At 44.1% G+C, this 16549-nt stretch overlaps 1 protein-coding gene across 1 annotated transcript in view; it reads left to right on the forward strand.

Moving 5' to 3' along the window:
- The window catches only part of LOC119406575 (zinc finger protein 271-like), a 70581-nt gene that overhangs the window by 47528 nt on the left and 6504 nt on the right, over window positions 1-16549 (forward strand). The gene's annotated exons all lie outside the window — the stretch shown is intronic.

Consider the following 16549-nt stretch of genomic DNA (forward strand, 5'->3'; position numbering starts at 1 on the left):
TGAAACTATAAATCTTTACTTTGTGAATTGCCTTATACTTTGGTTTCGCTCTCAAGCTTTGCTTCTCCAGCAAAACTGCCACATTTCTTTAATAGGCTGCGAAATGCCATGAAAATAAGGAGGCCTTCAATAGGAAATTCTTTCTGCAATAATTTTTGAACATGCTTTGTGTAAGTGAAGTTAGAAGGATTACAAAAGCTCTCACCTTTCCCTGCAACAGTCCAATTTGGCTTCAAAGTCACCAATCATAGCTGACACCGCCGACTCATGGCAAGGTGCAACTTGCCTTGCATCTTCCAAAAGACACCGTAAGCCCGGTAAAAACGCATCTGTGATTGCATGTCTGAAATGTCTGGGATGTGTGATTAAGTTCATAAGGCTGTAATTACTAAGACAGGAGGAAACTTACAACCTCCCAGTACATTTAAGTGAACAAAAACTTTATGCACTTACACAGCAAATATAAATGGTAGTTATTAAACTTTTAGTGGTGAATAAGCATGAATTTTACGATTACATGTTTACGTAGTCTGAGCAACTGTTTTTTGTTTTTCATGTGCCGCTTCAGGTAATTTTACGCTTAGTGGCAAAGTTACCAATAAGGAAGCTTACAAAAGATAAGTTTTGAAGCACCATGCACAGAATAACCCGCTATAGTAGTCAGTCAGAAAAGAACTTCAGCGACGAATGCACCTTGGAAGACATTTGCATTGGCAACCACTGACCATTTTTACTAGTCCCCTCCTTAGTTTTTTAGTGACCCATGCCCCAGCTACTTCCATCCAGCAATATGGCTACACATAAGAGGTTGCTCTATATTAGAGGCAGAGAGGATAATGGTGGCTAGAAATGAACTATGTAAATGAACTTTTGGTGCCCAAACTTCGCTGACTATCCAAACCACTTTGTTTGCACCTGCTTTATTCAAAACTCACTTTCTCTCTGCCCGTTATATGCTGCGAATCCACATTTGGAACTGCCAAAATTGCAGATTCCTAAAGTCACATGATGAAACTGACTGATGCCCTGGAGCGACCACGTCATCTCTGGATTGCACTGTGGCCTGTTTACCATGTGTATTATCCATTGCTGTTGGCTATAGTGCATGTTTATAATAGCTCAGGTATGCCTTGTTCTTTGTTTTACACTTTGTAAAATGCCTAGCTCATTTCAGTTAATTAATGTCTTGTCTTTTCTTTTTCCTGAACTTGTGGAAATCCTCATTAATATGACATTAGCTTATTTTCCGTTAAAATATTTCTCCACAACCATCTAAAACAAGCCTTTGATTGACATGTTCTTGACAGTAGAATGCGTTTGTGGGAGAACGTGAGCAAGTTCTTGAAAGCGATTTTAGAATAAGAATAATCCCTCCCATGCTGTCTTTCTATAAAGGACTATGCTTGCTTTTCACTGCTCAACCACTGCGTCATTTCCTCTTCAAAGTTGCACAAGCTGTAAGAGAAACTAATTCTTGGAATGTGGTGGGTGAACAAACATGTGAAGCACATGTTTGCGAAAAAAAGCTGTGCTTTTTTTTTTGTTACAAACATGATATACCGTATATACTACTGTAAGGGCCGCACCCATGTAATAGCCGCACCCAGAACTTTATCAAAATTTCCCCAAAAAATGTATTTAAAAATTATCCGTGCATTAGCTGCACCCTCAATTTCTGAAGAGGTTAGCAGTATCATATGTTGTGCTTTCTATTTTTTTTTTTTGTGCAGGGGCAAAACAAAGCAGCTGCGACAAGTTTTTGGCCCTCCAATGCAGAGCACAAGCACAGGCTCCGAGATTTAGCGGCTGCCTCCGAGGCGCTGCCGTCCACCAAACAACAACTGACTGAATGTCTGAAGAGGGCATCCCTTGTGGATGTGTGCCACTGGATTTTCGAAGCATGGGATGGGGTTTCCTTCAGACGGTGGAAGAAAGCTTCAAGGTCACGGGAATCTTGAACAATCTTGAACAAAGAGGATGGAATGGAGCACGACCTCATCTAGGACAGAGACACGATTGAGGATGCGACGAGTAAAGAGGAGAAGGAGGGGGCAAAAAGTAACATTCTTTAAACCACGTGAAGTGACAAAGGTTCTTTTTCGCTTCTCCCAGTACAAGCAAGCACTGCGATTTACTTAGGCAAGTACAGCTGAAAACGTCTACGAAAAGAAAAAAAAAGTAAAGAAAACGTGTCTTTTTTCCTTGTAATGGCCACACCTGTGATTTTCATCCCAAATCATGGGAAAGAAACCTGCAGCCTCTACACAAGTATATATGGTACGACTCCCTTCACCCCATCCTCCTCTAAACAAAAAACGGGGTGCCAAATGATGACACAAGCAACTACTGCCGAACAACAAGAAACTTTTTCATGGCTGCCCACTGGTTAAATATATACCCTTTTTCTCACATATAACCTGCCCCTGTGTATAACCCGCACCCCCAACTACAACCAGCGGAAAGATTTGAAAAAAGATCCGTGCATAACACACACACATTTCAACCATGCGAATTAATTTTACAGCTCGTTAGAAATGACCCTGCTACATATACCAGAAGATTTCAAAAACCTTATTTCCCTCAGTGTCAGTCACTAGTGTCACTCTTCTCATCCTCATCTACTGTCAGTTACAGCCACTGCTGTCGCTGCAACCTCCCTGGCATTGTCTGAAGCATTGCCATTAAGCCACCTGCACGCTGACATTTGCATATAGTAAACCCGGACCCCGACTTTAGCGTGCAATTTTCTGCATTTTTTTGTGCAAGCTATACCCGAGAAAATATGGTACATGTCCATAGGTGCCATAATCTTGCTTTCAGCATCATCATGTAGCTGCCAACTAAGGCACAGGGTGTGACCACTACATCTTCCTTTCAAATATAGCTACATTCAACCTGCATGGTGGTCTCACTGCATAACTTTAGTGCAATTGCTTAAGTTCTAATTTTGAGATGAACTGGCTTCCACAGGTGGTCCCTCATTTGAGGCAAAGGAGGCCACACATTGGATAGGTGACGTGCACAAAGACCTGGTCCACGAACATTCCAGGCATTGATGGCAAGGGTGCTGCCTGTCCCTTGGAGTGTACTGGCCGCTGAGAAATCCACCAGATAGTGGCAATTCCTCTGCAGAATGCTGCTATGAGTCTCTTCACATACAAATGAGGTTGTTCAGCAGAGATGAGGCCTAACCGCTGTAACCAACATCCTTTATCCATATGTCGGCCCCTGGTTTGGAGAGGACTTATAGGGCTTGAACTGTGATGATGATTGTAATTTTTTTCCCCGTTGTTCCTTGGTTGTAGAATACTATTCCTTGACCTCCTCATGACTTGCCAACAGAAACCAACAAAATACCAACAGAAGTCATACTGGGATTCCCAGAAGCTGACTTTTGCATGTTTTCATGCCATAAGTAATAGTGCAGGAGAGATGCCAAAAACCTCAGGTGTATCTAGGTAAGCAAGAAGGGCCACATAAGGATCGGAGCTTTTCTCAAGCAGGTTCATCATGTTCTGCACCATGCGCTCTGCTCTCCATGACTATGAGGGTAATATAATATCTGGGGTTTTAACGTCCCAAAACCATGATATGATTATGAGCAGCACGATTTTGAGCCCTCCACTACATGGAGGGCTCCGAAAATTTCGATCACCTAAGGTTCTTTAACTGCACGTAAATCTAAGTATATGGGCCTCAACATTTTCGCCTCCATCGAAAATGCAGCCGCCGCGGCCGGGTTCAATCCCGCGACCTACTATGAGGGTATCAAGGGTTGCTTGTATCACGGGAGAATCGCAAGATCAAGCGAACTGGGTGGAATCTTTGGATAAAAGTTGGCGTCCATTGTTTGTCTACATGGCATCATGGAATCCCAAAGTGAGCAAAACTCTTTACAGCAGCAATGACCGCTGGTGCTGACCAGTATTCACTGCTGCCCCAGTGTGACTACTTCATGGAATCTAGAGTAGTAACTACTGATCAGGACATAATTGCATCCTTTAAAATGGAACAGGTTGATACCCAGATGTTGCCATGGCCTCTCCAGTGTGGAAGCTGGTATCAGTGCTGGGTAACACAACTTGAGTATAGAGACTGCAACTGCTGCCTCTATGTGGCCCCTGCAGTCAATATGCAGTCACTAGCAACTGCAATTTGGCCACTAAATGCACTCTCCAATGCATTCTTGACACCAGCATACCTCTCGATGCGCTTCATGAGCAGTGCGAGGATACTTTGGTACCGAGCAGATATAATGACCATGTGGTGATTAAACAAAAGCAAGCCATCCTACACATTCAGTATATCGCTCTCTTTCCACTACTGCGCTATGGCGCGTTGGTACTCTGCTCTTCGATGCCAGCCTCTCTCACAATATGTCACAAGTGAGTAACACTCCATCCTGAGCTTGAAGATGATGGACGTTGTCTAGTTGACTTGCAACTAGTGAAAGTAGATCTTTGAGAACTTCCCCTACGCAGATTTCCGAGCTGTTCATGGCCTGTGAGGGTGGCAAATAGCATGCATTTGTGATAGTGCATTAGACATAGCTTAGTTTTCCCGGTAAATATTTGACAATGTAATGATAGTACATCAGCTTGATCTGCATTCCCTGTACTGGATGTGGCAACGCTTCATGGTCCTTGCTCAAAAGAGGGCTACAAGTGTAAAATGAATCAACTCATCCTCAAAGCTTAGAACAGAAGGTACTAGTCGAACCTAGACACAGTACACATGACAGCCACAGACTCTTTCCATTTGACGGTAGCGCCCCTGTGTGGGAGTGAGAATTCAAGAAGCATAGGCCACAGCGCATCAAATTCCTAAAGGTTGGTGCCCCAAGACAGCCCCAAGACAGCCCCAAGACCATGAGAACTTGTATCAGCAGATACTATATGGGTGGTACTTAGCCACACATGTATCAAAGCTGAGCAATGACCTCATGTGGTGAAAGCTTGCTCCTAACTGTGACCCTAATTCCAGGCATGTTCTTGTTCCAGAGTGAATGATGGTTGCACAGGTTTTGAATGAAACAGGCACATGGTTGGCCATACCAGGCAACTGGCGAACCCCACTGACACTACTGGCAGTGGAGTCCATGATAGCCTTGACTTTATCAGGATCTGTAAACTCCACCACGTTCATGACATCTCCTAATACTTTACTAAGACACTTGGTACCGAGATCTTTCAGTTGAGAGTGACCCCTACTTGATTTAGGAAGCCAGGATGTCAGTTAGTTATGTTTGTCCTCCTCTTTGTGGTCCCTGCCAGGAACTAGAGTATTGTCTATCATAATGATCACTCTGGTAGTGCCTTCTAGAAGTGTTGACACGAAGCATTAAAAATATTCGGTTGCTATGCATCAGTTTTGTACAGTGTACAACTAATGCACGAACTATTTTTTAACCAGAACTGCAGGAAGGCATCCACAAATATGATGCCTTCATACACACTTGGCAACACTACACAGGCTAAAGAGACTTCTCTCACTGCTGCATTTTGTGACCAAATATAGCGCAGCACATATGAAAGAAAAATATTATACAAGTATGCAGCCATGTAGTTCGATGCAATTAGAGTTACATATGAGGCACTGCAGATCCGAACATATTTATCTCTGAACGAGCAGAGTGACACATTTCAAAACTCGGGCTACAGTGCATTTCTTACATTGATGATCAAGACAGCACAAAGGTGGTAAAAATAACACACAATCTAATGTGCCTTTATGTTCACCCATTGTAAGTAGCAGTAGTAGTGAAGTAGTTATTCCACATAAACTGCAGATCTAAAATTACTGTGTTAGAGAATGACTTGGCTGGTTGGTGTGTATTGACTACAGACATAATTATTAGCGAAAAAAAAAAAAAAACAAAAAAAAACGGGCAAGGTGAAGACAAAAGGTAGGACAAATATTACTGACTGCAAAATGTGCAACATGAGACTTCTATGACAGCACTATATGCATGGCTTCTGCAGCATTGCCTCCTTAGCACAAAATTTAATTAGGATGAATTCTAACAATGAATTAAAGTTCACTGCTAATGAATTAACTCATTAAAATGATTCATTAAATAAACACAATATATTTGCCTATACATGCAGTGCAAATTCAATCAACATCAGCTTGTAAGACAGACCTTAATTTCAGGAAGACATTTAGTCACATACAATTTATGACTAAAGCCTAAATTCACAAGTGTGTCGAACGGCAGTGCACAGTTTTCTATGACACAAAAAACTACACTGGGATGGTCAAATGGTACAAAGAGAATGCAAAACAGTGTACAGTTACTAAAGGATACAGGTGCAAGACAATGCACTATAGGCTTCAGAAGCAGCTCCATAATTTTCACCCTCGATGAGTCGTTTGTATTTCTGATTGTTTCTCATTGCCAAAATTGCAAGGTGAGGCAAGATGACTGAAATTTAAAAACAGTGGCAAGGACATTTTCTGATCACAGGCAAAAAGGCTTCGTTCTTTAGCTGCGCTATACTGTTATACAGACAAAAAACAGAAAGACATGACACACACGTGCTCAAATGACCATACACAAATGACCAGGCAAAACACGTCAGCTCTGTTGTGCTGAGAAATCCAGCTTTTGATTTATAGACAAGCATTACATCAACCCACACGTGTCACTTTGAATCTTACATTTGCATATTCACTTTCATTTCTTTTTGTCATTTATATCTTCCATTCACCCTTTCATTAGTGTACGTATACCTGATGTGTGTTCCAAGCAATAAGCAATTGCACATGTGCACATATGTGTCTGGTCTTCCCTTTTTTGTCCATGTAATGGTATAGTGCAGCTAAAGAACAATGCCATATCAACTAGCCCCCATCAAAGCCTTATTGGACAAAAGGCAGTTAGTCAAACACTGCAAAATGAACTAGAGAGCCACCATGCGAGTTTATAACCATGTGTTGTACGAGAGGACTCTCGGATAAATTTTGTTTAAGCCTATATTCACACCAGCGGACAGATAAATACTATGGTTCCAATAATTCCACATAGTAAAAACATTAACACACTAAGTAACATACAAGAAAGCACCTTTATACACATTCTTATTATATGTTAGCTTTTACTTCAGCGCAGAAACTTTGGGCTTGATTGTGGTAACTTAACTCAACATCTTAAGCGCAAAGCAACAACGACGAAGGAAGATACATGCAAACAGTGCCCTCGTCCAGTTTTACAATGTCTCTTCCCTTTGTGATGGCTTCTTTACGCTTGTTAAGGTTTACTTCAGCACTACATACCTACGAGGGCGTTCAATAAAGATTTCCCCTGACTAACTTCCATTTATTGCAGGATGCTGAAACTGCGCTGAAATGTGTATGGTAATGACATAAGTCACTGTAGATCACGTGCCAATTTGCAACTCTAAACTAATAACGGTCTTTCTTTTAGAGGTGCTGAAGTGGTGTGAGGTGTGATAATGGATGCAGTGGAATACAGAGCAGCAGTCAAGTTCCCGTACTTGAAAGGCCGCACTCCAAGGAAGACGTTCGATGAGATAAAAGAGGTTTATGGGGAGGATTCCCCATCATATGATGTAGTGAATAACTGGCATCGCCAATTCAAATATGGTCTGATTTCCGTGGAAGCGGCTCCGATTGCAGAGCGGCCCCACTACGCTGTCAACGAACACACCATCCAGCAAGTGAAGGCCGCCATTTTGGAAAATCGCCGCATTAGCGTTCGAGACCTAGCCCAACATGTCAAGATTAGTGTGGGGTCCATGGAAAAAATCATTCAGGACCATCTTCATATGCGTAAGGTATCCGATCGCTGGGTTCGCCGGCTGCTCACACCTTTCCAAAAGAAGGTACGAGTCGAGTGCTCCCAGGCTCTTTTGACCATGTGCCATGGAAACCAGCAGGACTTTTTCAACAGACTGATTACACTGGATGAATGCTGGGTCCATCACTATGATCCGGAGACTAAAGTCCAGTCGATGCAATGGAAGCACTTGGACTCACCGCCTCCAAAGAAAGCACGCACCCAGCCCTCGACGGGCAAGGTCATGCTCACAGTCTTTTGGGACCAGCACGGAGTAGTCTTGATGGATTTCCTAGCAAAGGGTGCCACGATTACTGGGGCATGCTATGCTTCACTGCTGCGGAAATTGCGAGAGACCATCAAAAACAAGAGACGTGGCATGCTCACCAAAGGCGTCCGCCTTCTGCGAGACCATACCTCAGTTCACAACTCACATGTTGCCCAGACGGAAGCACGCTCCTGCGGCTTTGAAATTCTACCGCATTCCCATTATTCACCCGACCTCGCACCATCGGACTTCCACCTCATTCCAACATTGAAGTCATATTTGAAGGGCAAGCATTTTCCAGATGATGAGACTCTGATTTCTGTAGTTACAACATGGCTTTTGGAGCAACCTGTCGACTTCTACAAGTGAGGTGTTTATAGTTGCATAAAAAGATGGGAGAAGTGTGTGTCCCGGGGTGTCACCTATGTAGAGAAGGACTAATAAATCTGCAAAGTTTCGTTGCTCTCCGTCTACAGGAAGTGGGTCAGGGAAAATCTTTATTGAACGCCCCTCGTAAGATCTTGGCTCTGATGGTGAATGGAGACAAAAATCCCAACGGGTCGAAAATTCTCGACGTCCCTTGGAGCACCGTTCGCTTCGTGGGTTTTCCGTTCTTGACAATATCCAGGAGCGGTTCAAGGCTTACACGAAGTGTGTCTTCCTCCGTGTCGTACAGGCCGAGTACCTTCGTTGGTGTATTCTGTATCGCTGACCCTCCGTTTTTCTGTATTGTCTTTCGCAGCTTGTCCTCGTTGGTCGACCATTTCTGCATGTTCATTCCTGCTGATTTCATGATCTCGGTTGTTTGGTCGTACAAGTGGCAGATCTCCTCAGGCGTTGAAGCGCCGAATACCAAATCATCTATATAGAAGCTTTCCTTGAGCTGAACAGCTGTTTGTTGGTATTTTGAATCTATGTGGTTGAAGTGATAAAGAAGCGTAGACGATAGGAGAAACGGACTCGACGTTGTTCCGAACGGCACCCGAGTCATCCTGATCTCATCGAGTCGTGGGAGCGGTTGGTCCTTGGTCGGTACTTTCTCAAACCACAAGAAGCGGAGCGCATCCCTGTCTTTTTCATTGATAGGTATCTGAAGGAAGGCCGTCTGTACATCCGCTGTAAGTCCGAATGCATACAAACGAAACCTTATTAGCATCTTTAGAAGGTCGGAGTCAGGTTCGGTCCCTTTTCAAGTTTTTCATTCAGACTGCATACCGCTGTTCCGTGCGACGATGCGTCGAAAACAACGCGCAGTCTTGTAGTAGTGGACGTCTCGTGAATGACTTAGTGATGCGGCATGTAATAAACGTTTCCTCGCGATGCTTGTACTTCCGTGACCTTCTCCGCATGGCCATCCTTCTCATATTGCCTAATAGCTTTGTTATAGGCCTTCAAGTCTTCATCGTTGGTGGAAAGCCGTCGCACCAAAGAATACAGCCGTGAAAACGCAACTTTGCGATTGTCTTTTATTTCTGGTCCCTCTGATTTCCATGGTATTGACACCTCATAGCGACCGTCTTTAAACTTGATCGTCTCATCAAAATTCGTCAAAACCTCTTCTTGTTTGTCTGATGGTGTATCCAAAGTACCGATTGCTTCCATTTCCCAGAATCTTTGTAACGGGAAGGACAGTGCTTCCTTGTCGTATGCGTCTACTCGTAAAACACATATGTGACTGCTCGTCTTCCGACTAACTTCTTTTGAGAACGCCAGGGGTCCGTGAAGAGTCCATCCGAAGTTCGTGTTGACCGCTACCAGAGATCGGGTTTCGGGTCCCATTTCACCTCACTTGAATTCTGCATGTGCTTCCACATCTGGTCGGAACCGATCAAGAGACTCACTCCAGGTTCACCTGTGACCCCAGGGAAAACCACTGCGACTGCTAGTGGTTTGCCTTCCGTAAAAATGGCGCGGAACAACTTGTTATCTTGTGGCACTTCGATCATATCTTCGCAGATGAACGGCACGACGATCGCTTCTATCTCTACTGAGATATTCTCGTGCTGGCTCCAAAGTGCAATGCTCACTACCTTAGCCCGCTGAGCATGCTGTGATCGAGCCCGTCCAAACGTGCTAACCACTAAATCCATATCTCGGATGGGAGATAAATTAAGTTTCTTGTATACATCTTCCCTGCAAAATGTTCCTTGGCTGCCATTGTCCAAAACACCGTGGACGTAACAGCAATGAGTAGGAGTCGTCAGCCAGGCACGGAACGTCTGGAGGAGACCCTCTGTGGCAAGTCGATGCTGGGTGCTGTTCGTTGCAACGTGCATGGCGACATTCGGTGCCTTTCTCGATCCTGCATAAGCTGAGCTCTTGGGAACGCCAGCGTTGCACATAGTGGAAGCATGACGCTTGCATGCTGTACGCTGGATCCTGCGACGACAGTCCCGCACAAGATGTCTCTTCATGGTGCACATAAAGCATCTACCTTCCTTCCTGAGCATACTGCGCTTGTCTTCGAGGCTAACATCACTGGTGCATCGCTCAGTCTTATGGTCCTTGGCAGAACAAAATAAGCGTGGTTCTGTTAAGACTTCTACCTTATTGTGAAGAACCCTTGGCGAAGGAATCGATGTCATATTTAAGCTTGGAATTTGTTTAGGGCGTGGTTCGTTCAGCCTTGGTGTCCTAGTCTGAGCACACTTCTCTCTACATTCAATTTCTACCTGAAGAAATTTCAGCAGGCGCTCTAACTCCCGTTCAGCTGAATCCGCACCGCTGCGTGTGGCTACCTCATCATGGTTAGAATATTTTAGGTTGTTGTCAAGAATTACTCTCAAGAAAGAGCATTCATTGTCAGGAGCAATAAGCATGTCATTTAGTTTGCTGCTGACCCGAAGGTCGCGGGTTCAATCACGGCCGCCGCGGTCGCATTTCGATAAAGGCTAAATGCTATAAGGGCCCGTTATTGCGCGATGTCTGTGGACGTTAAAGAACACCAGATGGTCGAAATTTCCGGAGCCCTCCACTACGGCCTGCCTCATAATCATATCGTGGTTTTGGTACGTAAAACCCCAGATATTATTGAGCAAAAAACCTTTTAGTAGTGCCGAATCATCTCCACCTCCGCTGCAAGGTAGTGGAGTGTTCATGCGGCCAAGTGGCGAACAAGCAGATCCCTCGGTAAACTCGGACGCAGCAGCTCGGATGCAGACAGAGAGAGAAATGAAGAGGTAGAAAGAGACACAAAAAAGAAAGAGAAAAAAAGAGGGAGCAAGCATAGCCATGTGTAGTACAGTATAGCAAGGGATGGGTAAAGGGAAGTGATGGTGAAGTGGAGGGAAAGGAGGTTAGAGGGTAAATCGTAGCATAGTCTTGTATAGTATAGTATAGTATAGTAAGGAGTGGGAAAGGAAAGTAAGGGTGAGGTGGAGGGAAGGGAGAAGGGCAACGTCACCAACTACGCTGCTTCCTCAGTATTCGCGTCAGAGCTTAGCTGCCCAAAATTCTCATATTCCGTACATTACCTAGGTTTCTGTATTCTTTTTCTGGTCTGTTTACTGCAATATGTCTTTTGTAACGCGCTGCCAAAATAAGATCTCTGCTTTATTCCTTTGTAGGTTCGCCTATATTTTTGACCTGATGATATAAAAACCGGCTGTGGTATATCGATATAAACTACAAATAAATAGTTTAAAACAAATTGAATCAAAATCAAGCCAGTAGTTTGCTGAAAAAAAAGTAGGACATGTATGTCCCACTGACTCATGAAGGCACCATCTCGCGATTTCATCAACGGGTATTTGCGATAAAACGGCCAAAGCAAGTGGCACAGAGTATCAATTTTCAAGTTGTGCTGAGGAAAGTTGTGCGCACCTCATTTCCAGCAATAGAACACCACCGGCACGTGTGCCTCTTGTGGGCCTTCTTAGCGCTGTGGTGTGTTCCTGTAAAGCATACTTCACCGAACTAGCAAGGACAGTTCGGCGAGTTGGTGCAAATTCATGTTTGAAAAAAGCGCGAAAAAAAACACAACACACAGTCACGTCCTGTCGTCCTGTCTCTTTCATGCCAGTGTGTTGTGGCTTTTCCGCGCTTTTTTCAAACATGAACTTACTTCACCACATGCACCAAACATTTTTTGCAGCGAAAGCTCTTATGAGATCACAACAAGGGCCGTGGTTTTTGGCGCCGTAGTTGTCCGCCGCCGCCGCCGCTGCCGGTGTCCGTAACCACTATCGCTCGAAATAGAAAAAAAACTAAATAAGGAAAATTTCCAGGATGGAACGAGGTTCGAACCTGGGCCCTCTGCGTGGGAGCCCAGTATTCTACCGCAGAGCCATGCCGGTGCTTGAAACTGCTTTGCAAAAAGACCCTATACAGGCTTCATGTCGGGAATGAACCACATTAACATATGTAATGTAGCGTGGTAGAAGAGTAAAATAACAACCGAGGGTCACACAACGCGAATTCTGTAACCAGACATCACGCAATGAGAATTGCGCAACGAGTCGGTTGTTGAATGCTTCCAACCCATTACAAAGAGCTCTGCCATAATTCTTCATCGTCATCAGCCGTCGCATCAAGAAACTGCACATAATGCATGCCCTACAGATGGTGTACCTCGCTTCTGCGCAGAATGACGAGTAATGTCGTGGTGGGTGCTTCCCAAATTCACAAAAATTATGATTTGTGGCGTAGAGGGTACGTTGCTACTGTACTTGAATTAGTAGTCAAAAAAGAGTTTATAACGGGCTCTAGAAATGCCGCGCTTCGAGCTTTCGCTGTGACTGTGCTGCGCTTTCCGCGCAGACCTGGCGTTTCTTTTTGTCCATTTGCCTGTCCTTGCTTGTCCAAATTGTCCAGTACGGCTGTTGTCCCTGAATATGTGCCTACTTTTCAGAAGGTATACTATATCAAAAAAAAATGTTTCCGCGTACCAATATCCGCAGTTACGCTGAGGGATGAGCATGGCAATCTCGCAGGGGATTGTGTTTCGATGCATTTATCGGTCAAATTATTGCACAAATTTACAAAAACACGTGATTACTGGAAGCTAGAATCGTCTCTCTGAAAAACCAAAAAAAGAGGGAATTATCCGGCATTTTGATTGGTAGGTTCTTTCTATCTGAAGAAGAGGAAAATTCAGAAGCTATCATAAAAAATTGATCGAAATTCAACGCCATTGTAACACTACTTCCGCCCTTCGAAAGCGTGGTAACACAATTTTTCTCGAGATTACGAAGACTTGGGTGAGATTTGAGTGACTTATAGTTGCGCAAATAGCAACGTGTGATGTGGGCGAAAATTTTTTCTGCAGACGGAAAAGCGAGACGTATGTGTTCCGCAGTCGCACGAAGGGTTATTCTCACTTTTAGCTGCCTTCGTCATGTCCACGCTATTTCCATATTTACATTCAACTTGAGTTTACTGTTATGTTAAGACTATGTTGAGGAGAGATGCATAAAAATCTGGGCGTGCCAGGTGTTTACATGAAGAAAAATTCTGCTTACTACTTGGTAAGATATCGAATTTGAGTTTGCATTGTAATAATGCAAATTTTTAGGAGCTATCTTAAAGACGTTAGGAAGGGAATTCGAGAAACGTTGTTTTACGAAGCGCTCCCAATTGCTCATGAACGCCCCAACGAGCTGTTTTAGCCTTTGAACGCGACAGCGTTAAGGAGCTCGTTTCGCATAAACTCCGGCGTCGGCGTAGGTGTCGGCGTCGTTGGTTGTGAGCGAAAAATCATCTTGTCCGTGGCCCAAAAATCGAGAAAGATGCAAATAAAATAACAAAAATCTTAGGCTCGAGTGAGAATCAAACCCAGGCCGTCTGCTTGGCAAGCAGGTGTTCTACCACAGAGCAACGCTATTGCTCGAAACTGCTTCGGAAAAAAACAATATATGAATGTCATGTATATATAGTGGAAGGAGTCACCTTAACGCATGTAATATTGCGTGGCAGAAGCGTAGAAACGCGCCAGGCGTCAAAGCATGTGAATTGCGCAACGAGTGGGTGTGTTAAAGGCCCTCCCATTACAAAGCACTCAGACATATTTCATCATCATCAGCAGCAAAAGCATAAACAAAGTGAACAGCTGCGCAGGTTCGCGTGCTGCCTTAGCGGCGCGTAGTGGCTCCTTCGATGATTCGCAAAAGGAAGAATTCTGGCGTAGTGGGCGCTTCACAGCTGTACTTGCAGTGGGCATTTGAGGATACTTTGAAACGGCCAATGTTACGCGCACAGTCGTTCGTTTCCTTAAGCACGGTTTGAGGCGTGCACCGAGAACCGAAGCTAGGTTAGCAACTGAGAAGGCCATGAACACGTGGCCCGATTACGCTATCGCTTTCTACTCTTGAAAGGGAAGCTCAAGCGTCCTCCAAGTTTTTCATAGGCACTGAATTTCCAATCGTCTTACCTTAGCAGGCAACTTAACAATACGTTATGCTTAATTGTCATGGCTTTTAGGTGGGCCGCCTGTATTGTGTGTTTAACTTATTCGTTGTGATTGTTTGGCACGGAACCACCTATCGATTTTACTTAGACATATTTGCTTTCCTTTTTAACGCGATAGCGTTAAAGAGCTCGTTTCGCAGAAATTCCGGTGTCGGCGTCGGCGTCTTTGGTTGTGAGCGAAAAATCAGCGTTGTCCATGAGCGAAAATTCGAGATAGACGCAAATGAAGAAATAATAAAAATATCTTCGGTTCGAATCAAACCCAGGACTTCTGCTTGGCAAGCAGGTGTTATACCACAGGGCCGTGCCAGTGCTCGAAATCGCTTCAAAAAAAAAATCTAGTGTACACCATGCCAATGAAACGCATATTCTGGTATATAAATGCATGACCTGTCGCTTATGTTCATCACGCACTCGTGTCATTCCATACCAATTTTGGTATATGTCACATTAACAAAACGGCCGGAAGCGCACCATGACATTGGCATGTAAATCATGCCGTACATGACATGCATACACGTATTCGCATGTTAAGACCTCTCATTATGTTCGTCGCATACAGTACACATCGCGCAAAACCAATTTTGGTGTATATGAAGGAGCAAAATGCCGCGAGTGCACCATGAGTAGAGCATGTAAATCATGCCATACATGACATGAATATATGGTTTTTCATGTTAACCGACCACCTCTCACTGATGTTCATCATACAGTCACATCGCGCAATACCAGTTTTGATGTATATCAAGCTATCGAAACGGCCGCGAATGCACCAGGAGCGTGGCAATGTAAGTCATACAATACATGGCATGCATGTCATAGTTTTCATGTTTACCACCTGTTATTCATGTTCTTCATACAGTCCATTGCGCAATACCAATTTTGGTGCATATCAATCTAGCGAAACGGCCACGAGTGCGCCATGAGCATGGCAGGTAAATCAATCACGTACATTTAATGCATGTCATGATTATCAGTTACCACCTTTCATTTACGTTCGTCATACAGTGGCGTCGCGCAATACCAATGTTGTTGTATACCAAGCTTTAGCGAAACGGCTGGGAATGCACCATTGAGCTGCGACATGTGAATCATGACATACATAACCTGATGTGTCGTGATTTCTCATGTCTTTTACTTCACCTCTCATTAACGTTCGTCATGTCAAGTCGCGTTCGCGTCAATACCAATTTTGTATGTGTCAATGCAAGCGGAAAACGGTCACGAGTGCGTCTATGAGCATAGCATGTATTTAACTATGGTCGTGCATGGTCATGCATGTCATGATTTTCATGTTACCACGTCTCATTTACCGTCGTCGTACAGTCGCTTCGCGCAATAGCAATTTTGGTGTACATCGAGCTAGCGAAGCGGCCGCGAGTGCATCATGAGCGTGGCAATTAAATCATGACATACATGACATGCATGTCATCTGGTTTTCATCTTACCAACTGTCATTCATGTTCTTCATACAGTCGCATCGCGCAATACCAATTTTGGTGTGTATCTATCTACTGAAACTGCCGCTAGCGCATCATGAGCGTGGCATGTAAATCAGGTCGTACATGACTTGCATGTCATGATTTTTGTATTACCACGTCTCACTTACGTTCGTCATACAGTCGTGTCGCGTAACACCAATCTTGGTGTATATCACGCAAGCGAAACGGACGCGAATGCACCATGAGCGTAGCATGTAAATCATGACATACATGTCATGGATGTCATGGTTTTCGTGCTACCCCCTGTTATTCATGTTCTTCATAAAGTCACATCGCACAATACCAATTTTGGTGTATATCAATCTAGCGAAACGGCCGCGAGTGCGCCATGAGCGTGGCATGTAAATCATGTCATACATGACATGCATATCATGATTTTCATGTTACCACGTGTCAGTTATGTTCGTCATACAGAAATGTCTCGTCATACCAGTTTTCGTATGCATCCCTTCATTTAAACTGCCGCGAGCGCCCCGAGACCATGTCATGTAAATCTAGCTGCACATGACATGCGCGGTCATGATTGCATGTTAGCACCTGTCATTATGTTCGTCATGAACTCTTGTCACAGCCGTA

Source organism: Rhipicephalus sanguineus, chromosome 1 (assembly GCF_013339695.2).
Source record: "Rhipicephalus sanguineus isolate Rsan-2018 chromosome 1, BIME_Rsan_1.4, whole genome shotgun sequence".
NCBI classification, from domain to species: domain Eukaryota; kingdom Metazoa; phylum Arthropoda; class Arachnida; order Ixodida; family Ixodidae; genus Rhipicephalus; species Rhipicephalus sanguineus.